The sequence below is a fragment of the Lepidochelys kempii genome, chromosome 2, assembly GCF_965140285.1.
Source record: "Lepidochelys kempii isolate rLepKem1 chromosome 2, rLepKem1.hap1, whole genome shotgun sequence".
Taxonomy (NCBI): domain Eukaryota; kingdom Metazoa; phylum Chordata; order Testudines; family Cheloniidae; genus Lepidochelys; species Lepidochelys kempii.
In genome coordinates, this window is record NC_136381.1 from 259,634,192 (window position 1) to 259,661,092 (window position 26,901).

A 26,901-nucleotide genomic window follows, 5' to 3' on the forward strand; every position below is an offset into this window, starting at 1 on the left:
ACTTCTGTCAGGTTTAATAATTTAATATAGTGTTGGAAAATCAGCTACTGTAGGGAAAAGATACAAGCAACAGAAGCTTGCTCATTATTTAAAGAGTTTATATTAGAGTACATAACCACAGTGAAGAATGAAAGGGAAAACAGCTGTTATTATAAAGTCTATGGAGGCCACACCCTACTTGCAAATATCAGAATCATTCCATACTTTAATGCAGTCCCCTCAGTGAAACTGGGGGAAATGAGAAGAGAGGAAAGCTGTGATGAAGGCACTAGGCTGGGACTCAAGAGATCTGGGCTCAGTTCTGCACAAACCCCTTGTGTGACTGTGGGAATGTCACTTCGGCCCAGATCCTCAAAGATATTTAAGCTCCTAATGCCCATTCAAATCAATGGAAGTTAGGCACCTGAATCACTCCGGGGACCTGAGCCTTCATCTCATGTTTCAGTTCCCTAATCTGTAAAATGGAGCTAATCACTCTGTCCTACTGTGATACTGGGTCACGAAGCTACATCCATAAATATCTGGGAGATGCTCAGCTACTGTGGTGATGTGGACCATATAATTATAAAGAGGGGACCTGTAAATGCATGCCTCATTTTCACTGGGAGCCTTGTACTGAACTGAATTAAAGGCAGACTAAAAAGGTTTGGTAAAAATCAGTACCATCTCCTTTGCTCCATTTTAAATTTCACCATTCAGAGTCTGAGTGATGTTAAAAAGAGCTGCTGTTTTCAGTCTAGATTAACCTCTTTTTGCAGGGGATATTTTGTGTAGAGGTGGAAGGATTCTAAAGGAAAATGGTCTTTGATAGTGTAATAAAGTCTAACAGCATGGCTGCAAGGAAAAAGTCTTTTGGGCTAACGTCCATTGGAGCCAACGTAGGCCCTGATTCTGCAAAGCTCTTAAGTCCACGCTAAGCAGGTGTGTAAGTTGCACTGACTTTAATGCTTATGTGCTTTTCTGAATCAGGGATGGAAAGAAAGACTTTGACTAAAATTAAGTGTGACAAGTTAATTCTGGTGTCTGTGCATTTATACATAATAATAATAACTATACATAGTAACTGTATTCTAGCCGTAGTTAGCAGCGACGCTAAACAACAGGAAATAATTAAAACCTATTTCTGCATATATCTACATCAGTAAAAAGTTTTATTTATGTATGCATTTATTTTGCTATTTCAGGAAATATTTTTCCTTCATGCCAATGAAATCTACTTGGTCTGGAAAGGGTCGGATGACTGTACTCATCTCACGGCAATGTTGGGTCTGACTTTGTAGTACAACAAAAGAGGCTACAGGTGAGCAGCTAAGACTGTAGGACACGTTGTATATGATATTGTATTATTTTCAAATTTGTATAATTAAAGACTGTCTCATAATGCATCCACACAAGGGAGCAAAATTAAGATATCGCATACAACTAACTTTTGTTCCACGGTGCTTAACTTTGCAACTTTAACATATTTGTTTGTCAAGGACCAGGATTATTTTATTACATTTAATTTGCTGCATAAAGGGATCAGTGTTCAGCCCTGAGTAAGTAGGTCATTGGGCTACCCCAGGCGCAGGCCAGAGAGCTAATTTCAACCCTTTTTCAACTTACTCCATTCTGTGCACCTGGCCAGCTACTCGGCGCTGTGTATGAGGACAGGGTAAAATAGATCCAGATCCTGCTCCCTGCCTGCTTGCAGTCTTGGGGTGCTGTTCTCCTTGCTGCAGCCAGAGCATGTGTCCAGCTGGGAAGGTGCTTCCCAGCACAGGCAGACAGACACGGCTAGCTCTGCATGAGCTCACATGCTAAAAATAGTAGTGTGGCTGCCATGGCACACGGGGCAGCTCAAGTTAGCCACTCTATTACAATCCTGCCCAACGCCCTGGGTACGTACTTGGGTGTCCAGACTGTGCCACTGCGGCTATTCTGCTACTTTTAGGCACTAGCTAGCGTGTATATGTCTACCCAAGCTGGGAACGACACCTCCCAGCTGCTGTGTAGAGCACCCAAAGAGGGGGAGCTTGGGGTCCTGCTCTCCCCCCTGCATCCTGAGTCACAATCAAAGAAGAGAAGAGCAAGAAAATAAGGCAGGACATTACTCCCCAGGTGTGACTTTGACAGCCTAGTCAAAGGTAAGCAGAGTGGTGGTGGAATACCTGAAGGACAATGGAAACTAGACTACAGCTGGCTCAGTGATAAATTCTCTATGTATCCCTGCGAGAGTTATAATACTCAAGACCCAAAAACATTACAGTGTGAAAGAAAAATTGCATATTTAACATAAGAACATCAGAATGGCCATACTGGGTCAGAACAAAGGTCTATCTAGCCCAGTATCCTGTCTGCCGACAGTGGCCAGTGCCAGGTGCCCCAGAGGGATTGAACCTAACAGGTAATGATTAAGTGATCTCTCTCCTGCCATCCATCTCCACCCTCTGAAAAACAGAGTCTAGGGACGCCATTCCTTATCCATCCTGGCTAATAGCCATTAATGGACTTAACCTCCATGAATTTATCTAGTTCTCTTTTAAACCCTGTTATAGCCCTAGCCTTCACAACCTCCTCAGGCAAGGAGTTCCACAGGTTGACTGTACGCCGTGTGAAGAAGAACTTCCTTTTATTTGTTTTAAACCTGCTGCCCATTAATTTAATTTGGTGGCCCCTAGTTCTTATATTGTGGGAACAAGTAAATAACTTTTGGTTATTCACTTTCTCCGCACCACTCATGATTTTATATACCTCAATCATATCCCCCTTTAGTCTCCTCTTTTCCAAGCTGAAGAGTCCTAGTCTCTTTAATCTCTCCTCATATGGGACCCGTTCCAAACCCCTAATCATTTTAGTTGCCCTTTTCTGAACCTTTTCTAATGCCAGTATATCTTTTTTGAGATGAGGGGACCACATCCATACACAGTATTCAGGATGTGGGCGTACCATGGATTTATACAAGGTCAATAAGATATTCTCCATTTTATTCTCTATCCCTTTTTTAATGATTCCTAACATCCTGTTTGCTTTTTTGATTGTCGCTGCACACTGCATGGACGTCTTCAGAGAACTATCCACGATGACTCCAAGATCTCTTTCCTGATTAGTTGTAGCTAAATTAGCCCCCATCATATTGTATGTATAGTTAGGGTTATTTTTTACAATGTGCATTACTTTACATTTATCCACATTAAATTTCATTTGCCATTTTGTTGCCCAATCACTTAGTTTTGTGAGATCTTTCTGAAGTTCTTCAAAGTCTGCTTTGGTCTTAACTATCTTGAGCCGTTTAGTATCATCTGCAAATTTTGCCACCTCACTGTTTACCCCTTTCTCCAGATCATTTATGAATAAGTTGAATAAGATTGGTCCTAGCACTGACCCTTGGGGAGCACCACTAGTTACCCCTCTCCACCCCTCTCCATTCTGAAAATTTACCATTTATTCCTACCCTTTGTTCCCTGTCTTTTAACCAGTTCTCAATCCATAAAAGGATCTTCCTTCTTATCCCATGACAACTTAATTTACATAAGAGCCTTTGGTGAGGGACCTTGTGAAAGGCTTTCTGGAAATCTCAGTACACTATGTCCACTGGATCCCCCTTGTCCACATGTTTGTTGACCCCCCTCAAAGAACTCTAACAGATTAGTAAGACATGATCTCCCTTTACAGAAACCATGTCGACTTTTGCCCAACAATTTATGTTCTTCTATGTGTCTGACAATTTTATTCTTTACTATTGTTTCAACTAATTTGCCCAGTACTGATGTTAGACTTACCGGTCTGTAATTGCCAGGATCACCTCTAGAGCCTTTCTTAATTATTGGCATTACATTAGCTATCTTCCAGTTACTGGATACAGTAACTGATTTAAAGTACAGGTTACAAACTGTAGTTAATAGTTCCACAATTTCACATTTGAGTTCTTTCAGAACTCTTGGGTGAATGCCATCTGGTCCCGGCATGTCTTTTTAACTCAGCATGTCTTTCTTAGCATAATTTACGAGTGGTAACAATTTTACAGGTGCTTTTAATTTAATCTTAATGGAAAAAGAGTAGGCATAGAAAACAAATAGCTGTAAAAATATCAGTGAGCTCAAAGAGAATAATCTGGTATTAGTTTTCATTGCTGACAATAATTTCTATGAGCCTGGGAACTTGACCACTCCATTTTCTGGTGTCATTGCAATCCCTGTCCAGGAATGAGACTGCAGAGTGTGAAGCCCTTCTGTCTTATGTGAATAATATCAGTGAGATTGTCGGTGTTGATTCTTTCATGATTCTGTGTAATTTGTCTACTCATTCATATTCCCAACCTCCCCCTCCCCCCCACTGCAGAATTGTGAAATAAATCACCAATGACCTAGTCTCATTTCTATTTTAAGCCTGTAGTAGTCCAGGTTTTCAAATGCACTTGCTTCTGCTTGCTCCATTGTGTTGACTCTGGCCTGCTCTACACTACTCAGTTAGGTCAATGTAAGGCAGCTTGTGTCAACCTAGTTATGTCAGTGTACACACTACAGCCTTGTCCTGCTGATGTAAGTGCCCTACTACACCGACATAATATGCCTGCACAAGAGGATAGGGCTTATGTCGGTGAAGTTAGGGTGATGCAGTGTTTGGGTAGACAGGGCTTTCCTTACCTGGGCTGTAAGCTGTCTTGTCAATTTCAAATTGGAACTGACAAGTAATCAAGGTGCCTGGCTCCCAGCTAGGCTTTCTCAAGGCTCCATTCCAAGCTGGGCTGCCACCCAGGCTCCTGGCTTGTGCTGCCACCCAAGCTCCCCACTGGGAGCCAAGCTGCACCAAGCCTTATGGCTGGGAGCCCAGCTGCACTCCTGGCTCCCTGCTCCCTGTTGGGAGCATGGCAGCCAACCAGACTGTGCGTTGATCTCCCGTTTGGGAGCCTGGCTGCCCGCCCCCAGGGGTTATCGGTTCCCTGCCGGGAGCACGGCAGCTGACTGGACTCTGGGTGTAGATGTCCCTGCCAGGAGTCTGGCTGCCCCCCGCCCCCCAGGCTCTCAGCTGGAAGCGGGGAGGTGAGAACTCTGGGAAGCTTCCCTCACTCCCAGCAGGGGGCAAGAAGCCCCGGGCAGCTTCCCCCATCCCCGGGGAATGACATAAGGTTGTAGTATAGACATGTCCTTAGTCAGCACCAATGTGGAATAAGAAACAACTCCATAGAACGTTTCCCGAGCCACAGTCTCTTTCTGGGCTATAGAAATCTTCATTAGGAAATGAAGGGAAGAAAATAAATAGGTCTGGCAGAATTCAATGTTTATATTTTTTATAATTTTGACCAATAATATTGATGTTTATTTTAAGCATTTTTTATTTTTACTGATTTTCTCATTTGCACAAAACTATGGATTAAGCATTTTTTCAAATTTTATCAATCAAAATGTTCACAATTGTGGGACATTATGGGGACCAGTCAGACAATGGAGAGGGTCAGATACTTATTTAGTGACAGTAGACATGGAGATTTAAAAAGTTAAAGCTTTTTAAACCTTTAAAACACAAATTGCCATCATGGGATGTCAAAACACAGAAAGCAAACTGCCCTGACCAAGTCCCATATCAGCCATTCCATTATTTTGCCCAGGATTGATGTCAGCCTGACAGGCCTAAAATTACAGATCATGCCATTTCCCCCTTTTTTTTGGTTAATTTTTAATTGATTTTTATTTTAAAAACGGTAAAAAGTACTAAAAGGTAAACAACACATAGCTTGTATATGTTTCCAAATACTACATGCTTCAGAACTCACCAGTAGAATTATACAATTGTGCTTTACAGCTCGCCAAAGTGGCGAGAACAGACAATACTGCATAGAAATACCATGATACGATGGGGCGACTGTAATAAAATAGGAAAGAGGTACATGGATAGGGAAAGGAGGGAAGGAGGGGACCCAGGGGGGCTGAGAGGGAAAACAAGGCAGGATTAGGTGGAGTGGAGGTCTGGCATTCTTTGAGCACTCTCAACTTTTTTCTATCCAAATGTATCTAGAAATGGGGTCCAAATTTCCGCAAATTCATGTGATTGATCTCTCTGGCGATAAGCTATTCTCCAGCTGCTAACTCACACGGGCCCAAATACCACTGCTCTAGTTGAAGTGTAAACCTGCTCTTCCAGTCTTTGTAAAATTTTGTGCTTGGTGATCACTGTAGTAGCCCTGGAGATCTAAAGCTTTTGTGGCAGAGCTAAACTCAGCTTAGCAGGTAACATCCTAGCAGATAACGACCCTTTTGAGTTATGAAGTTGTCATCAATAATATTTAGGAATTCCGAGGATGTTTTAGAACTGGAAGCACACAACCTCCAGCAAATGTTATTCACATTGAAGTCCCCCATGATCTTTCCCCCCGTAAACGTTATAGATAGGTGCTTAAGGAGCTAGTCATAGAATCATAGAATATCAGGGTTGGAAGGGACTTCAGGAAGTATCTAATTTAACCCCCTGCTCAAAACAGGACCAATCCTCAACTAAATCATCCCACTCAGGGCTTTGTCAAGCCCGACCTTAAAACCTCTAAGGAAGGAGATTCCACCACCTCCCTAGGTAACCCATTCCAGTGCTTCACCACCCTCAGAGTGAAAAAGTTTTTCCTAATATCCAATCATTTTGTTCCCTAGTGTGATTTGGTAGCACTCCATCTTTTCCTTTTGCTTTAGGACATTGATCCATAAGCATTCAAGATCATTTTCTTCTGTATTGTCAGTGTCTTAGAAATAGGAAATTTAGTTCCCTGTTTCGGTGAGTAGATTCACAGTTTCATAGAATCCAAGACCAGAAGGGGCCATTGTGATCATCTAGTCTGACCTCCTCTATGACACAGGGCATAGAACTTCCTCAAAATAATTCCTAGCACATATACTTTAGAACATAAAACATAAGAATGGCCATACTGGGTCAGACCAAAGGTCCGTCTCGCCCAGTATCCTGTCTTCCGACAGTGGCCAGGTGCCCCAGAGGGAATGAACAGAACAAGTAATCACCAAGTGATCCATCCCCTGTTGCCCATTCCCAGCTTCTGGCAAATAGAGAATAGGAACACCAGCCCTGCCCTCCTGTCTAATAGCCATTGATTTCTAAGAGGGCACTCAAAAATCATCCAATCTTGGTTTTAAAATTGTCAGTGATGTGGAATCAACCACGACCCTTGTTAAGTTGTTCCAATGGCTAATTACTCTCACTGTTAAAAATTCATGCCTTATTTCCAGTCTGAATTTGGCTAGCTTCAGCTTCCAGCCATTGGACCATGTTAGACATTTCTTTGCTAGATTGAAGAACTCATTATCAAATATTTGTTCCCCATTTAAGTACACATAGACTATAATCAAGCCACCCCTTAACATTCTCTTTGTTAAGCTAAATAACTAGAACTCCTTGAGTCTATCACTAAGGGCTAGGGCATGGCTACACTTGCAAATGTAAAGCGCTTTGAGTTAAACCAGCCTTTGTAGAGCGCAGCAGGGAAAGCGCTGCAGTCTGTCCACACTGACAGCTGCAAGCGCACTAGCGTGTCCACATTTGCCGCACTTGCAGCGGCATTGGGAGCAGTGCATTGTGGGCAGCTATCCCAAAGAGCACCTCTTCCCATTCAGGTGCTGTGGCTTGTGGGAAGGGTGCAGGGGTGGTGGTGGTGGTGCGGAGCATTCTGGGTCCTGTCCCAATGCCCCAAGATGCATCGGTTCGCATCCCAGCAATCCCCTTGCTTCCATCCACAATTGGTGCCATCTTTCAATGTTTTTTGTACTGCGCGCTTTGTCTTCCCTTTCGCTCTGCGGGAATGGAGCCCGAACTGCTGAGGAGTATGCTGACGAGTCTCGCCAGCACATCACGTTTGGCAGGCGAGTTACTCCTTAAGATCCAAAGTGACAGTGAGGATTCCGACGATGATATTGACGCGAGTAATGCATACAACACGCAATTGCTTGTGGCATTCACAGACATGCTCACTGCCGTGGAACGGTGCTTTTGGACTCGGGAAACAAGCACTGAGGGGTGGGATCACATCGTCATGCAAGTCTGGGATGACGAGCAGTGGCTGCAGCTCTTTCGGATGAGAAAAGCCACTTTCATGGGACTGTGTGAGGAGCTCGCCCCGACCCTGAGGTGCAAGGACATGAGGTAGAGAGCTGCCCTGATGGTGGAGAAGCAGGTGGCTATTGCAGTCTGGAAGCTGACAACTCCAGACAGCTACCGATCGGTCGCTAACCAGTTTGGAGTGGGAAAGTCGACTGTTGGAATTGTGTTGATGCAAGTTTTGCAGGGCTGTTAATCGCATCCTGCTCAGAAGAACCGGGACTCTGGGTAACGGGCATGTCATTGCGGCTGGCTTTGCACAAATGGGTTTCCCTAATTGCGGAGGGGCGATAGATGGCACACACATTCCAATTCTGGCACCAGCCCACCTAGCCTCCGAGTACGTTAATCGGAAGGGCTATTTCTCTATGGTTCTCCAGGTGCTTGTGGATCACCATGGGCATTTCATTGACATTAACGCAGTCTGGCCCAGAAAGGTGCATGACGCACGCATCCTTCGGAACACTGGCCTGTTCAGGAAGCTGCAAGCCGGGACTTTTTTCCCAGACCAGAAGATCACCGTAGGGGAAGTCGAAATGCCCATTGTGATCCTTGCAGACCCCGCTTACCCTTTAATGCCGTGGCTCATGAAACCCTACACTGGGAGCCTTGACAGCAGCAAGGAGCAGTTCAACAACAGGCTGAGCCGGTGCAGAATGACTGCGGAGTGTGCTTTTGGCCATTTAGAGGGCAGCCGGTGTGCTCTGTATGGGAAGCTGGACCTGGCCGATAACAGCATCCCTGCGGTTATATCTGTGTGCTGTACCCTCCGTAAGATTTGTGAAGGGAAGGGTGAAAGATTCACTCAGGCATGGAACTCAGAGGTTCAACATCTGGAGGCTGAATTTGAACAGCCAGACAGCAGGGCTATTAGAGGGTCCCTGCGCGGGGCTGCAAGGATTAGGGATGCCTTGAGGGAGCAATCTGAGGCTGAAAGCCACCAGTAACGTCTGGTGTCCTGCACGGGAGTGAAGTGCAGTGGTTCCAATGTTAGTAGGAATCTGTGTTTGCTACGTATGATACACTGACTTGCAGTGCCTGTTGCTTTCCTGGGCTAAGGTATCTTTTACAATATGCAATAATAAAGCATGCTTTCAAAGCAAAAAAAAATCCATTTAATGAAAAGAAAATGCATTTATTGAAAAGAAACACAACTGCTTGGGAAACGCAAAGGGGTGGGGTGGGGAACGGTAGAATCACAGGTTTGCGTACGTCCTGTTATCATACTCAGCCTTCCTGTTTGGAGTGCTGTGCAATGAGTGTTGCACTTCAGGGTGGCTACACTGCATGGTGATGGGGGTTGAGTGCAGCGGGTCAGGGTCGTAGTTTTCAGGGCTGGGTGGCGAAGCTACAGGTGTTGGAGGCAGCTGGTGGCGATAAGAACCCGGATGTTGAGGAAAGTGGGTTGGAGGTGACATGGGGGCACAAGGGAAAGAGTTTTGGGACGAGGGCTGTGGGGCGGGGGGGCGGTAGTGCTCTGCCTGCATGGCTACGAGCGCCTGGATCGAGTCTGCTTGGCGCTCCATGATGCTTGTCAGCCGCTCCGCGCTTTGGTGCCGGTGATCCGCATTCTGCTGGCGGACCCTCCTTTCACTCTCCTGCCACTCCTGCACTTTTTGATTTTCATTAAGGGACCGCTGCATGACTTTATGCAGCATGTCCTCTTTGCTTCTACGTGGCCTCTTCCTGATTCTTTGCAGCCTCTCAGCCGGTGATAACACGAACGGCTGAGATCTCAAGGTTGCATCTGTAAAGGCAAAATGCAACACTTAACAGAGGTAGCATTGTTCACACCAGACAGAGCAATGATTCCTCCGTACTATTAAGAGCAAGCACAGTCTACACAATAGCATAATTTGCCCATCCCAAAGCGAGCGCACATAACCCATGGGAGCCCCAAAATGGTGAGTAAGCACAGGGTCAAAGGGGACTGATTCTTTCATGGCTGTACTGTCCTCTGGGTTTCTGTGCCTTGGGGAGAGCCAACAGCGGCAGGGGGCCCCTATACTGAACACTGTCCCCACATTTTCCACAGGAGTTTGTCCTGGAAGATATCTCGCTGCTGAGGGTGACCTGGGAAGCAAGGGAGGGTCTTTTACTGCAATGCGGCTTCCGCCCTGGCCCATATGCAGCTTGCCTGTGTGCAGCAATGGTCCCCCTGCCCCTCATGGCACAGTGGCGTGGACAAGTTAGCCTGACTGGGACAGGGACCACAGTGGCTCTCCCGAGAAACCTGCGCAAGAGCATTGCCCAGGTTCTGGCTAAGACCTTTGAAGAGATCACTGAAGCCGATTACCGTGATGTGAGAGAGCACATTAATGCCCTATTCCGCATCTAGGCATGCATGCAGCCCTAACCCTCCTCGCCCCAAGAGCCCGCACCGAATAACTTCCTTCCCAAAATAAAAGCCGCTTACCGGGAACCTCCTCTGGTATTTGTCCTTCCCCAAGCACCGGCTGCCGTGATTGGCTACCTTCCTCTTGGCTTGAGAATAGCTCCTGGCTGCATGCATCTAGGGATGCTGGGGTGTCTTCCTCCGCCTCAGCACCCTCGCTCCTACTTTGCTCCTCCTCCTCCTCCTCCTCTTCCTTCTGCCTTGTTGGACTGTGCTCTGAGGTGTCCATGGTGGTACTTGGAGTGGAGGTGGGGTCACCCCCAAGTATCGTGTCCAGCTCTTTGTAAAAACGGGAGTTCGCGGGGGCAGCACCAGAGCGGCGGTTTGCCTCGCAGGCTTTGCGGTAGGCATTCCACAGCTCCTTCAATTTAACCCTGCACTGCAGTGCATCCTGGTCATGTCCCCTTTCCATCATGTCCCTTGATATCTGCCCGAAGGTATCATAATTCCTACGGCTGGAGCACAGCTGGGATTGGACAGTTTCCTCCTCCCAAACACTGATGAGGTCCAGCACCTTGCCATTGCTCCATACTCGGGATCGCCTGGCGTGTGGAGGCATGGTTGTCACACCCCAATGTCCCCCCCCCCCCAGGGAGTCTCCAGGGAAGGCAGATCAGCATTGTATGTGGCTAACACTGTTGCAAGCATCACAAAGCATTTTGGGGAGGGCTAAAAGTGTGTGAGTGGAAGTTTCCTTTATGAGAGCCCGAGAAGGGGGGGGGGAGAGAAAGAAGAGAGCAGAGAATGGGTTAACTCAACACTGCAGCTAACAAGCTCAGTCCAAAGATAAGAAGCTAACTTGAGCCCAAGGCCAGTGGCTACCTGCCAAGACAGAAGGGGGAAAGTCCAACCCCCCCACCAGCCATAAGAAGAGAAAAACTAAGTGGAGCAGAACTGCAAAGATAACAGCAGGAACAGTGAGAGCTGGAGCCATTACAGCAAAGGACAATAGAAGGGAAAACTAAGTCTCCAGAGCCAGGATGTTTTGGGAAACTGAGAAGGCCACAGCAAGCCGGTTTGGACTTACGTTACACCAAGGCCTGGCCAGCCTTGGGTAGCGTACGTGAGTATGAAAGTGGGACAGGGCTTGGGGCATTAACGCTTTCTTTCTTCCCCTGAGTGATATGGGAGCGTTCCCAGCACTCTCTGCTGTTATTTTATTATTTTATCGATAAAGCTTTAAAATGTAGACACTTGATGTGCCTCGTCATCTCCTCCCCAAAAAAGATCCTGTGGCCCCAGCCTGATCAACTGTGGCCCAGGCAGATTGGTAACAAAAAATCTGTCACATGGTCACCTGGAAAGAGTCACTGAGAGCACTCCACACCTGGGGGCGCATCAAATGTTATCCCACTCGCCGAGGCGGAGTGCCGGCAGTACTCTACGTGCCTTGCCAGTGTGGCTGCATCGTGAGTTAGCGCGCACGGGGCTGCGTTAATGCGCGCTAACTCGCAAGTGTAGCCATGCCCTAAGTCTACACGAGGGGTGTAGCTCCCAGCGCTGGGGCACTGTCTACACTGCCGCTTTACACTGCTGCAACTTGCTGAGCTACGGTGGGTGTTTTTTCACCCCCTGAGTGAGAAAATTGCAGTGCCGTAAATTTCCAGTGTAGACAAGCCCTAAGACAAGGGCATCCATTCTCCAGCCCTATATTTGCAATTCAGATCTCATCAGGTTAATCCACCTAGAGTTTCAATTAAGGGTTGATGGTAGAAATGAACTTTTTTTTTTTTTTACCAGTAAAATGTAATTAATTATCAGTTAATGGGGAGCATCCATTTTGAAGTCAGTCATTTGAATAATCTCAATATTCCATTGTCTTTCTCAAAGACTTAGTCTTATTCAGAATGTCAAAAGCCGTGTATTGTAACTCTGAGAGGGTACCTGGTTAATGAAGCTTCTTATTATCTGCTCTTGGAGATTGTCATTATTTCTTGAAACCGGCCATTCAGTCTAAAGAAAGGAAAGCGGAAATACTTGATAAAGTGGGTGCTGAATACGTAAAATACATTATTGCAGAGCTCATGCTAGTCATTGGTGAAGTGCTGCTGTTGTGAAGAGAAAAATCAAGCGTCACCCGAATGGAGTAAAATGGTTTTCAGGAAGGAAAATGTTGCCATATAACATGGAATGACGTCCTGTTGTCCATTATGTAAAACTGCCACAGGAGTCTGGAGTCACAACAGCTTTAGCCACCGTTGTTCTTATGCGGTCGTGTGGGAGACTTTGTGCAGAGAGATCTTGGCAGAGCAGCAAAATGCGTGGACCACTACCAATAATTGGAATAGCAATTATCATGCTTATTGCCAAAAGCAGCTAAGTCAGGAGGTCTTAGAAGGCTCTGCAAAGGCCTTAGCATAACTAAGTAAGCAGCCGGGGCTGGGGCGGGGGAGCCTGACCATCTGTCCTTCCTGATAAAACAGGATGCTTACCCGTATTTGCCCTTTGGGATGTGTTTGTCAGGGCCCTCAAAACATGCAAGTTCTGGAAAAACACACAAACAACCAATCAAAAAAACACCCCCACAAAAAACAACCCGCCCCCAAATAAAACCCCCTCATCTATCTAATTCATGGTTTAAGAAAAACTTCTTGCTTAACCTTTGGAACTTGCTTAACTTTGAAATGGCTTGCTTAACAAGTTCTTTTTTTGATTTACACGTTATTATTACACTAACCTGAATCAATTCTTGATTTAGTCCTAAGTGGAGCACAGGATCTGGTCCAAGAGGTGAATATAGCTGGACCGCTTGGTAATAGTGACCATAATATAATTAACTCAAAAATGCTCAAATAAATTGGTTAGGTTAGGTGCCACAAGTCCTCCTTTTCTTTTTGCGAATACAGACTAACACGGCTGCTACTCTGAAACTTATAATTAACTTTAACATCCCTGTGACGGGGAAAACACCACAGTGGCCCAACACTGTAGCATTTCATTTCAGAAAGGGGAACTACAGAAAAATGAGGTTAGTTAAACAGAAATGAAAAGCTCCAAAAGTAAAATCCCTGCAAGCTGCAGGGAAACTTTTTAAAGCCACCATAATAGAGGCTCAACTTAAATGTATACCCCAAATTAAAAAACACAGCAAGAGAACCAAAAAAGCGCCACTGTGGCTAAACAACAAAGTAAAAGAAGCAGTGAGATACAAAAAGACCTCCTTTAAAAAGTGGAAGTGAAATCCTAGTGAGGAAAATAGAAAGGAGCATAAACTCTGGCAAATGCAGTGTAAAAATACAATTAGGAAGGGCAAAAAAGTATTTGAAGAACAGCTAGCCAAAGACTCAAAAAGTAATAGCAAATTTTTTTAAAGTACATCAGAAGCTGGAAGCCTGCTAAACAACCAGTGGGGCCACTGGATGATCAAGATGCTACAAGAGCACTCAAGGACAATAAGGCCATTGCTGAGAAACTAAATGAATTCTTTGCATCAGTCTTCATGGCTGAGACAGTGAGGGAGATTCTCAAACCTGAGCCATTCTTTTCAGGTGACAAATCTGAGGAATTGTCCCAGATTGAGGTGTCATTAGAGGAGTTTTTGGAACAAATTGATAAACTAAACAGTAATAAGTCACCAGGACCAGATGGCATTCACCCCAGAGTTCTGAAGGAACTCAGATGTGAAACTGTAGAACTACTAACTGTAGTCTGTAACCTATCATTTAAATCAGCTTCTGTGCCAGATGACTGGAGGATCGCTAATGTCACACCAATTTTTAAACAGGGCTCCAGAGGTGATCCTGGCAATTACAGGCTGGTAGGCTGGCCTTCAGTACCAGGCAAACTGGTTGAAACTATAGTAAAAAACAAAATTGTCAGACACATAGATGAGCATGATATGTTGGGGAATGCTCAACATGGTTTTTGTAAAGGGAAGTCATGTGTCACTAATCTACTAGAATTCTTTGAGGGGGTCAACAAGCATGTGGACAAGGCGGGTTAAGTGGATATAGTGTACTTAGACTTTCAGAAAGCCTTTGACAAGGTCCCTTACCAAAGGCTATTAAGCAAAGTAAGGTCCTTTAATAGATCGATAACTGGTTAAAAGATAGGAAACAAAGGGTAGGAATAAATTGTCAGTTTTCAGAATGGAGAGAGGTAAATAGTGGTGTCCCCCATGGGTCTACACTGGGCCCAGTACTATTCAATATATTCATAAATGATCTGGAAAAAGGGGTAAACAGTGAGGTGACAAAATTTGCAAATGATACAAAATTGCTCCAGATAGTTAAGTCCCAGGCAGACAGCGAAGGACTACAAAAGGATCTCTCAAAACGGGGTGACTGAGCAACAAAATGGCAGATGAAATTCAATATTGATAAATGCAGAGTATTGCACATTGGAAAACATAATTCCAACTATACACATAAAATAATCGGGTCTAAATTAGCTGTTACCACTCAAGAAAGAGATCTTGGAGTCATTGTGGATAGTTCTCTGAAAACATCCACTCAATGGGCAGTGTAAGTCAAAAAAGCGAACAGAATGTTGGGAATCATTAAGAAAGGAATAGATAAGACAGAAAATATCATATTGCCTCTATATAAATCCATGGTATGCCCACATCTTGAATACTGCACGCAGATGTGGTTGCCCCATCTCAAAAAAGATATATTGGAATTGGAATAGGTTCAGAAAAGGGCAACAAAAATGATGAGGGGTATAGAATGGCTGCTATATGAGGAGAGATTAATAAGACTGGGACTTTTCAGCTTGGAAAAGAGATGACTGAGGGGGACATGATAGAGGTCTGTAAAATCATGATGGGTGTGGAGAAAGTAAATAAAGAAGTGTTATTTACTCCTTCTCATAACACAAGAACTAGGGGTCACCAAATGAAATTAATGGGCAGCAGCTTTAAAACAAAAAAAAAAGGAAGTATTTTTTCATACAACGCACAGTCAACCTGTGGAGCTCCTTGCCAGAGGATGTTGTGAAGGTCAAGACTATAACAGGATTCAAAAAAGAACTAGATAAATTCATGGAGGATAGGCACATCAATGGCTATTAGTCAGGATAGGCAGGGATGGTGCCCCTAGCCTCTGTTTTCCAGAAGCTGGGAATGGGCGACAGGCGATGGATCAATGCTGATCACCTGTTCTGTTCATTCCTTCTGGGGCACCTGGCACTGGCCACTGTCAGAGGACAAGATACTGGGCTAGATGGACCTTTGGTCTGACCCAATATGGATGTTCTTATGCTCTTAAATAAGGGGAGTAGTATGGAGTGTGCTTCAGGAACACTTCATGGACATATTTTAGGGTCCCCAACAGCAGCTGAAAGACTGGCCAATTGGACGACTGTTGTTGTACCACTTGAAAACCACTCCAGACTTCGATCATTATTGATTTCGGGGGTGTTTTACTAACCAGTTCCAGATGTGTGCAAATGCTTGAGACAAAATAAAGTGCAGCTTTAAGTGAATGTACTCTTGCAGTGTTCTGTTTGTGCCAGCCACCGATTGGTTGGACTGCTGTGTCTCCATTGATTTATTTCCTGCCACCATGTCGCTGAGAGTAATAGCTACCGAGAGCTTTGGCTTTTAAGAACCATTGTAACGACTTGAGGGGCAGCCAAAGTTAAAAGGCAATTACAGTGCTTAGAGAGGGTTCAAATGGGAGTTGGACTGTGTGCTTACACAAAGCAGTAGTCCTCCCGATCCTGGCATCCCTGAGTGGGCTACCTGGTCGCGGCATGCAGGAGTCAGCAAGTGCACTCCCCTGCCATGCAACAGTGACACATTTTCCTATGCTCAACTCTTTTGTAGTAAAGTCAAGTCGCACTTTCAGCTCCCTTACTTGTGAAAGCAAAATAATGGCACTTATTATTTTATTATTTAGGAGCCAGGACCCCATTGTGCAAGGTGCTGTACAAACACAGCACAAAAAAGATGGTCCTTGACGCATGGTACTAACAATCTAAATATAAGACAAGAGGCAGATGGATACATACAGATGGGAGATTATTGATTCTTCTGCATAGGTAGCACCACGGTTCCCCAGTCATGGGTCAGAGCCCAGTGTGCTAAATGCGGTACAAACACAGAACAAACTACACTTTAGGTATTGCTGTGCTGACTCATTAGTCTCATCAGGTAAAATTTTCAATGGGATTTAGGCTCCTAAGTCACTTATGAAAATATTACCCATTATGTTGCCTTCTCCATACAAGAGCTATATCAGCAAGCAAATCAACTGGAATTGACCTTTTCCCCCCTTCTCTTCCGTGCCAGTCGTTTTAAGGACAGTATTTTCTGTCTGCAGAGCTGTTTTGGATGACAAAAGTAAATGCACCAATCCATTTTACACTGAGAGAAGAGGGAAGTGCTGGAAGCCTCATTGCTTCAGATACTTAAAAGCATGTGGGATAAATCATTAGAAAATGTACTGTAGGGAACAAACATTCATTGGCAGCCAGATAGACTTAGATGACTTAGTAAGTCGTTTTCAACTCTGATGGCTAAGAAAGAATGGAAGAAATGTACAGAGTACTATGATCCTCATACAAGCCTAGAATTAACCTTTGCAATGGAAGATAGATAATTGTTTCCCAAGGTTACACACTGCACATCTCCGTTAAGAGACATAGAAATCATAGGTGTTTAAATTAGCAGGACTCTTCTATTATTACCTAAATGCCATCAAACCGTGAAAGATACAAGGAGAAACTATTATATACACAAAAGACGTAGACTTCACACTCTGCGATTAGCATTTAGAACTGATACTGGGTTTGTATGTTCAAGAGAGCTTCAGCACGGATGAATGAATTCTCCCAACACCCCTGCTGAGGCAGAGAAGTATTATCATTCCCATTTGACACAGGGAGAAACTGCAGCTGAGCTATTAAATGACATCTGAGCAGCAGATTCAGGATTAGAACACAGGACCTGCCACTCACCTCCACGGAGCCAGGATTTCACTCCTTCCTGCCCTCCCTTTGGTCATCATTACCGACTTCCCACTCACACCAACAGCAACCACAGGTTAAGATCCAGTGCAGGGCCTTATAGTCAATTCCCATATCCATTTCCTGCAGATCCAACTCCGCACCTCTGCAGATGCTGAGACTCCAACAACATGATCTGAGGACACAGTCAGTTGGTTAGGTGTATAAATGGTGCCATTCACAATTAACTGAACGCACAAAGTTGCTCCTGCAAAAGGGCAGGCCCCATTAAAAAATCAAGCCTTAAATCTAGTAATCTAAACTGAAAGATAGACAGGAAAGAAGGGGTCTCTCTCTAGACTTGAGCGATACAGGCCTCCATAGATGGGGCTCCCCAGTCAAATGGCTTTGAGGGGAGATGAAACCAGTCCTCCACTCTCTGCACTGGCTTCCCATAGAATGTTGAATCAAGTCCAGTCACTGTTTGGTCAGCCATCAGAATCTGTAAACTGATGATGATTTACACCAGCTGGGAATCAGCCTTTAGAAAGTTTGACTGAGTCTTTCTGCCACGTCGTCTTGTCTGTGGAGAGTCCCTTAATAAAAGATATGGTGACCCTCTCTGCTCTCAGTGTGTGCTTCCCAGCAACACATTTACTGCTGACTGGACAGCTCAGGGGCTGGCAGTGGGATAGAGAGCCTTTGTCCTCTTGGTTAATGTAATGGCCTTGGGTCTTGATCCCACAATCTATGTGCTTCAGACCCCCTGTGCCTCCATGCTTTCCCACTGTCTTCACTGTGGCTTCATGCAGCCATGAGGAGCAAATCAGATCAGATTGCGGGACAGGATCCCATGTTGGTAATGGATTTAAGCCAGCAGCAGCTGGCGGGGCAGCCAGGCGGGGAGGAGCAGCGGCTGGCTGGACGGCCAGGAGGTGAGGAGCAGGGGTTGGTAGGACGGCCAGGCCGGGAGGAGCAGCAGTTGGCGGGGCAGCCAGGAGGACAGGAGCAGCAGCTAGCGGGGTGGCCAGGTGGGGAGGAGCAGTGGCTGAGGGGGCAGCCAGGTGGGGAGGAGCAGCGGCTGGGGGGGCAGCCAGGAGGAGAGGGGCAGCGGCTGGCAGGGCGGCCAGGCAGGGAGGAACAGCGGCTGGTGGGGCAGCCAGCAGAGAGGAACAGTGACTACCTGGGCGGCCAGCCAGAGCAAGTGCTCAGACGGCGGAGCAAGCCAGGGGCCTTCTTCTCTGGGTGGGAGGTGAACTCACAGATGCACGTCTGAACCCTGGGTCTTCATGGACCAAGGACAACCACTGTGAGTGGGGTATGGTGAAGGAGCAGAGGTGGGCACAGAAAAGGACCTTTTGGTTATAGAACTCAAGAACATGAGGCAGAAGACTCTGCCCCCCGCACTCTGGGTGGGAGTCCTGCTCACAATGTTTGGTTTATGAATCCTACCTGTGGCATTTTCCCTAATTAGTCAGGTGATTTCCCTCCTGTCATTAAAAGCTTCTTTTCTACACTCAGCCTCTGTGCTTGCGAGAGGGGAAGTATTGCCTCTCAGAGGCGTCCAGGGGTGGTGTGTAATTTTCCCAGGTTACTGGGTGGGGGCTTGAGCTGGTTCTGTGTTGTATTGTTGAAAAGGAACCCCTAGATATTGAACCTGGCCCTGGTTGCTGCTGGCTCCACCTGGCAGAAGGGTTAAACATATATTCACAAAGACTGGGGCCAGCTCCTCAGTGGGTGAAAAGAAACATAGCACCATTGGTGTCAGTAAGTCACTTTCTATCATTTGAAGGTCTGGCTAAAGTCCGGTAACAGGTCTGCAGAAGTCAACTTTTGCACCACTGACTGGGCTCCCATAAGCCCCACTAGGTTTGCATTAAGAGAAAGGATGGTCCAGGGGTTAGGCCATTAGCCTTGGAGTTTGGACTTGCCCACGGTCACATACGACATTTGTGATGAAGCAGGGACTTGACCCAATTGAAATCAATGGAAGTTAGGCACCTAGGTGCTTTTGATAATCCCACTAGCTGCCTGTCTCCAGCCTTGGGTACCTAAATGCCTTTGAAAATCTGGCCCTAAGTCACTCTGGGCCTCAGTTGCCCATCCACAAAATGGGGATAATAGTGCTGTCCTTCCTTGGAGCAGCCTGATGAAGATAAATATGTTAAAAGAGCTCAGATGCTGTGCTATAATAATTTAGATACATAGATAGATAGACAATAGGCATGCACCCCAGCCTGGCTCAGTCATCCCTATTCTAGTTCTTGTCCATGTTTAACACAGAAAAATCAGAATTTAACAAGCTCCTGAGGGGAAACTGTAGCAAAGAACGAAGGAAAGAAACTAAATGTATCTGCCAACTACGCATTGATTACTAAACATATGTCGTTGAAAAACATACACCCGCTGGTTAATATGGCTGGTGCCTACACTTGCTTCTCCAGTTTCTCCACCTGCTAATTCATGTGGCAGGAAGAAAATGTTTCTGATCAGTATAATTGCCTGGGAGCTGGGCTGTTCTCACATCAAACTGTAAGAGGCAAAAGCGTTTTTTATTTTTAAACGTGCATAAAACTTTAATGAGTTTCCCAGCCACTAATGACCAAGCCAGCCTGCACTCTGCTGACCCCGGGAACCCATTGACCCTATAATCACATGGCTCCTGCGTGGCTACACGCGGCATATGAGTTACATTGAAGGGTGAGCTGATTAATTTTCCTGTGACTCGGGTTGCAGAGTGACAAACTATTTTTTGTATGGAAAATGACAGCCAGTGAAGCTGATGGCAGAGTCGGGTTCTAGGGTTTTCTCCGATTTTTAATGGCATTTTACTGCTCACTTAGGTGGTGGTTAATGGGGTAGCAAATTGCATCTGAAATCTGCAGTAATTGAAGAGGATGTCACTTTTTAATGAGCTAGGTGGTAGGCGGGCACAGGCTAAATAGCATCTTAAGCCGTCGAAGTGAAACAGTGAAACCTGTTAATAATGCCTATTGCTGGAACGCCTGTCTGATTGTGTAGCCCACTGTGTATAACACATGGCCACTGTAGGCCTGACCCTCGGCAGACAGGAGTCAGGCCTCTGCCATTTAGGGGTGGTAGTCCTTTAGCTCACTCTGTCGAGGATACAGCAGGTTGGGAATTTGTCAGCGAGAGTCTTTTTTCTTCTGAAAATGCCAATATGTTGAAACTGGTTCTCAGCTCCAGGATGGAATTTCTGGTGATGGTTGGGGGAGTAGAGGATGAGAATGGCCACTAGCCCAGTGGGTAGGACACTCGTGGCAGACCCAAGTTCAAGTCCCTGCTACAAAGCAGGTGCCTGTCCTAACCACTGGGCTATTGGCCATTCTGGGTTGGGTTTCCCTCTTGGATGTTTTTTCACAAATCAGTTCTAAGCATCTTGGTTTCATTCCAAGGCAGAAGTAAAACAGCTCTCACCCACCCTCGACTTGTTCCAGCCAGCCCTGCTAGAGGCTTATGCTTTCAGCGCTTCAGGACAGGCAGCGTGGGAGTCAAACTTTCTAAAGGCTGATTTCCGGCTGGTGTAAATCATCATCAGTTTACAGATTCTGATGGTTGACCAAACAGTGAGCTCAAATGCTGGCAGGTTGCGTGGGAATTCCAGGCCAGATATGTGGTGGAAATCAGCATTTTCCACCAGCAGAGGAGCCGGGTCCGAATTCCCATGCTGTTTGCCAGCATTCGGGCTGGCTGTGCAAACCCATGCTTCCATTGTCCGCACCCGCTGGTTAAATACATCTCCCCAAGTCCTGCTTTACAAAAGTTAAATAAATGAAAACATCCTACACCACAAGGAGCCAGCAGCTTTGCAGGGTAGCTTCTGTTTGACATAAGGTTGTATTATTTATTTAATTGCTAAGGATTTGGCAGGTTTTCGAGATGACAGATATTTTCAAGTGAGAGCACAGCAGATAAACATTTTTACTTAATGTGAATTTTAAAAAGAGCACAAGGGAAGTACCACAGCAAGGATACAGAACACAAAGTGCATCTGTAAGTATTGCATTAAAGAATATCTAGGTGCTTATATATAAATATTATAATATAATGAATTATTCATATAAACAATAATAGCATATTATATATCAAATTATTATAATATTAATATATATTAATTAGGTCAGTATCATTAGCCCCCATTTTAAAGATTTGATTTTACCAAAAAGAAACATTTTGATCAACCCAACACTAATTTTCCCTTCCAGAATTTTGTTTTGCAGCCAGTTTAGAAGAAAAAAAAATGGTATTCCATTTCAAACCAATTAAAACCAGTTACAGAAGTTCCTGTGAAACAGAACATCAGAGTCCCGTCCAGCTCTCATGCGAACCTTCTCGCTTTCAGGCAATGGCAAAGAATGGGGACAGAATGGGGTCCAGAACTTGAAGCTCCATTAAGGACATTTGTGCAGTTCTGCTAAGCATGGAGATGGGACATATATTCCTTCTAGTCTAGAGAAGCTAGTCTAGAGAAGGGAAACTTTGTTCCTTCATTTCTAATTCCCAGCATGCAGTGCTACACAGCTCCTGCTGCTGTGCTCTGCCTGACAGAACCAGTGACTATTCCCCTGTTTCCAGGTCCCAGTTATAGGGCATGGAAGGAACCAAAATAATAATTATCCTCTTACAAGTCCCACTCAGTACAATCCTCTGCATTCTCCGTTTCTACTCCCAAGCACATTTGTCGCATGTTTCAGTGTGGGTATCAGTGAAATGAACAAAGCTCTCAGCAATCTTCAGCCTGTCGTTTGAAACCTCATCATACCTTAACACCAAGGCATTTGTTCTGCTCAGGAGAGGTCTAGAGTGCCATCAGATGTAAGCAGAATCTGAATGAACTATCTCCTGACAGCTAGTTTGGGAGTGGGAGAGACTTCAGGAGCAAACTGTATTTATAAGAACACACCTACTCTGCGTGGGTATATAGCAGACAGGAGTTGTGTAGCTCCAAGTGATCAGCTTTGGCTGGTGATGGGTTACAAATCACCTTAATATGGAATGCAGGGGTAGTGAAATGTTGTTACCTTCATTGTATGACTAAAGGGGAGCAGACCTGTGCTGAGCTTGTCCCAATTGAGGGGTCACCCTCAGCTAAAAGGAACTCACTAAGCCAGGGGCTCGAATGCTAGACTCCTGTAAAAGTAAGAGGGGTCAGGACAGATGTCCCAGCCAGGAGGTATGGACTTTCCCTAAGGGTCCCTGGTCGGGTTAAACCTGTTTCTCACCACTGTTCAAAGACTGAGCTAAATAGGCTTTGTGAGGAGCCTTTTGTTAAGTTAAAGTGCTCAAATGAGAGCTGAAGCAACTTGTGGTGGGGCAGCGTTTCTGCCCAGTCTGCAAAGAGCTGACAAATCACTAAGAGGCTGATGTGCGGAGGTGGCAGCAGAAGGTGACTGACAGTTGGCTGGAGAACGAGCGGCTAGCACAGTGGTGAGCAGAATAAGCGGCTGGTGAGACGGCCAGCGGAGAGGAACCGCGGCTGGTGGGGCAGCCAGTGGAGAGGAACCGCGGTTGGTGGGGCGGCTAGCGGAGAGGAACCGCGGCTGGTGGGGCGGCTAGCGGAGAGGAACCGCGGTTGGTGGGGCGGCTAGCGGAGAGGAACCGTGGTTGGTGGGGCGGCTAGCGGAGAGGAACCGCGGTTGGTGGGGCGGCCAGCGGAGAGGAACCGCGGTTGGTGGGGCGGCCAGCGGAGAGGAACCGCGGTTGGTGGGGCGGCCAGCGGAGAGGAACCGCGGTTGGTGGGGCGGCCAGCGGAGAGGAACCGCGGTTGGTGGGGCGGCCAGCGGAGAGGAACCGCGGTTGGTGGGGCGGCCAGCGGAGAGGAACCGCGGCTGGTGGGGCGGCCAGCGGAGAGGAACAGCGGCTGGTGAGACGGCCAGCGGAGAGGAACCGCGGCTGGTGGGGCAGCCAGCGGAGAGGAACCGCGGCTGGTGGGGCGGCCAGCGGAGAGGATCTCCAGCTGGAGAGGCAGTCAGCAGAGAGGAACAGCCACTGGCTGGGTGGCCAGCCAGAGCAAGTGCTCAGATGGCAGAGCAAACCAGGTGCCGTCTTCCCTGGATGGAAGGTGAACTCACACAGATGCACCTCTGAACCCTGGGTCCTTGCGGACCAAGAACAACCACTGTGAGTGGGGTTTGGTGAGGGAGCAGAGAGAGGCACAGGAGAGGAACTGTTGGTTGTAAAACTCAAGCACATGAGGTGGAAGGCACCTCCCCACGCACTCTGGGGTGGGTTTCCTGTTCACTGTTTTAAGATTACGCATCCCGCTTGTAGCATTTTCCCTAATTAGTCGGGTGACTTCCCTCCTGTCGTTAAAAGCTTCTTTTCTACACTCAGACTCTGTGCTTGCGAGAGGGGAAGTATTGCCTCTCAGAGGCGCCCAGGGGTGGTGTGTAATTTTCCCAGGTTACTGGGTGCGGGCTTGAGCTGGTTCTGTGTTGTACTCTTGAAAAGAAAGCCCCAGATATTGAACCCAGCCCTGGTTGCTGCTGGCTCCACCTGGCAGAAGGGTTACACAAATACAACAGAAAAGTTATTAGCTTTCTTAACCCTGTCAAAAATAGTCTGCTGTACTTTTCTTGTGATCCTCCCTGTACATTCACTTTGTATTCCACTTGAGAGGTATGTCACGTTTGCAGCACCGGCCTTAATAGCTTGCAGATGATCTCACAACACACTCTCATACCTTGCAAACAATTCAAGGAAACCCCCATAATTACATTCCTAGGACTGTCTAGTTTTACAGTTTGCAAGGGAAGATGAGGAATTTGGTTGGAAAAGCAAAGAAGTGAAACAGAACAAGAAGGCAAGAGTCGAATTCTACAACCAAGATAGCTGGCGTAACTCCCTATTAGGAGTTTGCCAAAGACCCACAATTTTAATACTTGTCTTCCTTTGAGTTTGCTTGGTGAAAAGTCTTGTTCCAAATTAACAATGGGACTTCCCACCAAAATCAGTGAACAGAATCCATTACTTGTAGCCAAGTAGCTGGATATGCCTTGTCAAAGGCACCGTTCTGCCCCGTGCTTTCAATTGTCAAACCATTTCCAGTGTCCACCTCCATAACAGTTGCAGTAGTAACCAACGGGCAACTTTCTGTCCCAGAATCAAAGACTTCAGAATCCAACAAGTCAATGCCAAGCTCCGTACTGGATGCAGAGTCTTCAGCACCCAGCAAGTGTGACAAACCCAAACCAACATCCTCACTAACTAAAGAAGGCTCAGACCTGGGAGTAGCAGAACCATCTGTGGCTTGTTCACCAGGAACATGGTCAAACCTTTGCATGTTTCAAGAACCTTTATAAACCACTGGCACGTTTTTTTAATCTTCTTTTTTATGGGCCTGGTTGAGCTCTGCTCTTGTGCTTGTAGGTATCCATGATGGAAATCATGGCTGACTGGAAGAATTCGCCCACCAAGCTCTTCACAAATTAATTCCTAGGCTTGGAAAGATGCTGTAGCGGGTGAATGATCACACTAATATCTCTGTGAAACTCTGGGGGGAAATCAGGTGAATGGCCAGCCCCAAAATAGCTCTGTGAAACTCAGAGCGGTAGTTCAGGGGAAACTAATGAGCCACCGCTCAGGAATGCAGATGTGGTCAATGAAGGCGAGGTCACACTAAGGCAGTAGTTACAGAGACGGTCCTCAGGATGGAAGAAAAGAGAGAGCAGTAAAAAAATTTTAAAAATAGAAGGCTCTTTCTGGGCCTGACCCCACTGGAACTGTTTGAACTACCCTTTGCACAGCCTTGCCTCTGCACTCCTGCTTGCTAATCCTTCTGTCACTCACTGGAGGTGTTCTAACCCGACCTGCAGCATATCTCAGCTCCAATTAAAAGCTCCAAGGGTAACTGAAGTCTACGGTCATCTGAGAGCTTCTCTAGCAGCTGCTCCAAGCCTAGAGAAAAGATTTCATACCTTTGAGTACAAACTTCTATATTGTAGTTTGACTTCTATATTGGGTGGGGGGGCAAGGGGTGTAGGGTGATGCTCGGCGCGGAGGCTTCTGAATGCAGGGAGGGAGGCTTGGTGGGATAGGGATTCAAGTGTGGAGGAGGCTTGACAGAGGGGTCCTGGTTGGTGGGGGGTCAGTGGGGAAGGTTTTGGGTTTGTGTGTGTAGGGTCTGAATGCAAGGGGGTTGAGCTGGGGGAAGCTCCCAGTACAGTGACTCCTCCCGGTTGTGGTGGAGGAGAGATGGGGGCAGGAAGCAGGGGAGAGGTGCAGAGCTTCCTGCAACCGGGGAGGTTCCTGAGAGTGGGTCTGACCTGGCCCCAGTCCCGTTCCCCCACCTAGCAGCTGAGCCAGGTGCAGAATTCCAGTTCTCCCAGAAGTAATTCACCCCGTCACTCACCTGGGCTGCACACTGCACAGATGCTTGGGAAACAGCTCAGCCACCTGGCTCTCCTAGGGCGCCGCTTGCCTGTCCTCCTGTTTCGCAGCCCATGAGGGGGAAACTGACCAGCGGGCACAGAGCACCTGGCATCACCGCTGGCCCTGCTCCCCCCACGTTCCTCTGTGGGGAGAAAGCCAGGCTAAGGGAGAAATCTGGGTGCCCCCCCTCTGTGTGTCACCTCTGTGATGTACCCAGTTTGGGGGGGCAATGCTCATGCTCCCTCCTTGATGGGGAAGGAAGCCTGGCCATCCTGCCCTTTCTGCATCTTTCAGTTCAGGGGCCTTCCTCTTGATCCAGAGAGGTTTCTGAGGGTGTGTTACAGTCCCCAGCTGTGCCTGACCCACAAAGGGTAGGAATTGTGCCAATCCCAGTTGGACAGCTTTCGCTCAAGCTGCAGCAGCTCCTGCTTTGAGCTCCAGCGGTCCCCGAGTCAGTAGTCCCCTGAGTGCCAGCCGAGATGGTGACTGTCATATCCATACACACTTTGTGGCTTGTGGGCACCTGGTTCTCTTTGCAAGGAATCAGCCTTTCCCTTGCCTGGACAAGTGCAAGGCACGTCCACCCCACCACACAGGCATGTACCCACACTTTCAGCCAGTTCTCAGCAGGGGCACCTCCCGTGGCTTTTTACTAGCCTATGGGCTTCCCTGTCAGTGTCTCTGCAGGTCCCATGTATTCTCACCTTGCCCACTCCACTGTCCTACCATTTCCTGTATGGTTTCACCTCTTGCACCTCTGCTCATAACTGCACTGGGGTGCTGAATGCTTCAGGGCAATTTACAGCAGCCTTCAACTACCTGAAGGGGGTTCCAAAGAGGATGGAGCTCGGCTCTTCTCAGTGGTGGCAGATGACAGAACAAGGTTGCAGTGGGGGATATTTAGGTCTAGGTTGGATATTAGGAAAAACTATTTCATTAGGAGGGTGGTGAAGCACTGGAATGGGTTACCTAGGGAGGTGGTGGAATCTCCTTCCTTAGAGGTTTTTAAGGCCCGGGTTGACAAAGCCCTGGCTGGGATGATTTAGTTGGGGACTGGTCCTGCTTTGAGCAGCGGGTTGGACTAGATGACCTCCTGATCCAACCCTGATATTCTATGATTCTACGATCCCCTTATTTCCTGATTCTGTATCAGT

The 26,901-nt window shown here is 46.7% G+C and overlaps 1 long non-coding RNA gene across 2 annotated transcripts in view; it reads left to right on the forward strand.

The window, feature by feature from the left end:
* Window positions 1-26,901, forward strand: part of LOC140907848 (uncharacterized) — a 120,287-nt gene that overhangs the window by 88,724 nt on the left and 4,662 nt on the right. The window contains exon 4 of one of the 2 annotated variants that reach the window (XR_012157656.2): window positions 1,185-1,300. This is a non-coding gene — a long non-coding RNA (uncharacterized LOC140907848). Of the gene's footprint in view, window positions 1-1,184; window positions 1,368-26,901 lie in introns of those variants that run through there. The other variant, XR_012157655.1, reaches the window with a different exon arrangement.